Source organism: Oncorhynchus mykiss, chromosome 5, assembly GCF_057628025.1.
Source record: "Oncorhynchus mykiss isolate SJ-2025 chromosome 5, ASM5762802v1, whole genome shotgun sequence".
In the NCBI taxonomy this organism is placed as follows: Eukaryota; Metazoa; Chordata; class Actinopteri; order Salmoniformes; family Salmonidae; genus Oncorhynchus; species Oncorhynchus mykiss.
In genome coordinates, this window is record NC_143026.1 from 58302112 (window position 1) to 58304163 (window position 2052).

Below are 2052 nucleotides of genomic sequence, written 5' to 3' on the forward strand. Positions count from 1 at the left end.
GCAAGCATACAAAGGTTATCACATATATGCAGTAATCATGGCATTGGTGTAGCCCCACACCTGACTCCCAAGGTAACCCCCAAAATTCCCCCCTTTGAGACTACCTAGTCTCATATAACCATGTACAGAAATCAACGTTAGACATCTGGAACCATTCACATATAGGTAGTATAGTAATAATCCTCTGGGTCAGTTGGGCAAGCGAGAGGGTCATAGTTGGGGTCAACACCAGTGGATTCATAGTGTTCATCATATGAGGCAGGTAGAGCCAATACTGTTAAACCAGGCATGGTCTTCTTCACTGCCCATTTACCAAGACAACAAAAAATCAAAACACAGCAAAAGCCTATCAACACAGGAACTACAAATGATAAGATACCCATTCAAATCTGGAACATAACATTTCCAAATTTCCCAGTGAACCATTACGCTGGCTCTGCTTTTATTTTGCCCTCCTCATAAAATACAACATTCCACAGGCCTGATCTGTCTCTGCCATTGGTCTACTCATTGAACCAAACAACTCTCTCATGGATTTGGGTTTAGACAACATTAACACCACAGTCCCGTTTGGGGACACTTTTCTACCTAAGTCTCGAACAAACTTTACCCACGTGTTGACAGGTACGGCATCACCCACACAAACAAGTAGTGTGGATAGAGCCAACACAGTCAACCACCAACAACCACATGTTGTTGTCTTCCCTCTCTTATACCCCCCAAGGGTTTTCAACATAAACTTGCTGATCATGTAAAACAGTTGGTTCTTCATGGCTTTGGTCTTGCCCTTCATCTTTCTCAAGTCTTTGGTCTCGACTCACATCTGCTTCTGCCTCTTATTTTAGGCTGTGTCTGGCTCCATCATCTCCTGTGGGGTGAACACCTTCTGGCAGGTGGGCCAGTCAGACCTTTCCTGAACTCTGACTGTGGTTGGTGTTGCCATGGTTACCTTGAATGGGCCCCATCCATCTTGGTTGGTTCCATTTTCTCTTGTGGACCTGGATTTTGACCCCGTCTCCAACCTTCACAGGCAGATAGTCGGGGTCCTCACCTGGTACCTCCTCCTGAGCTTTCGTAGTGTGAGAGTGGAGAGATCTGACAATAGTACTTAGCTCTTTCATGTACTCCTTCAGCTAGAGTGAGGTCTATATGTCTGTCAGTCATGGGTCTGTGTGCGGAAACATTAATGGATATCCTGTCAAAATTGAATTTGGTGTACACCCCAGGTCTTTATTAACATAGCTGCACATTTTCATTAACACCATTGGTAAACAATCCAACCAAGATTTCTTGGTGGAGTAGCATGCCTTAGCTAACCCTTGTTTTAGCTCTCTCGGTAACCCCATTACTCTGGGGGTGGTAGATGGACACAAATTTCTGGTCCACTCCCATCATTATGGCTACCAGCTTCCCTACATCACAAGTGAAGTGGGTACCATTGTCTGCAGATAAACCCCAGGAACACCAAATCTAGGTATAATCTCCCTCACTGGTAGCTTTGCTACTGTCTTAGCTTCACAGTGTGTTGTGGGAAAGGCCTCCACCCACCTTGGTGAACCTGTCAATGAGGACTAAACAGTACCTTTTCCTTTCTTTTCTTTCTGCAAGATCTATCAAATCCATGGCAAGATGGACAAATGGTCCTCTTGGCGTAGGGAAATGACCCCGCTGTTGCCATACCAAATGAGAACCAGCATCCAAAGCCTGTTAAGATGCCAAATCATCAGTGTCTTTCCCAACAGTAGCAGAGAAGAACATGGAGTGGCTATGACACTTGGAGGCAGCCAATTTAGCAGCCTCATCTGCCATGGCGTTACCCATACTCACAACATTTCCCCCCCCAGTGTGAGCAGCAACCTTCACAATAGCCAAAGCAGAGGGCAGCATCATAGCCTTCAAGAGATCTAAAACCATAGTTCTATTCCGAATAGGACTTCCACTAGCATTGTGGAAACCCCTGCTCCTCCAGACACCACACCAGGAGGGACAAACACCTATTGCATATGCAGAATCAGAGAAAATTGTAACCCTTTTCCCTTCTCCCATTTTACA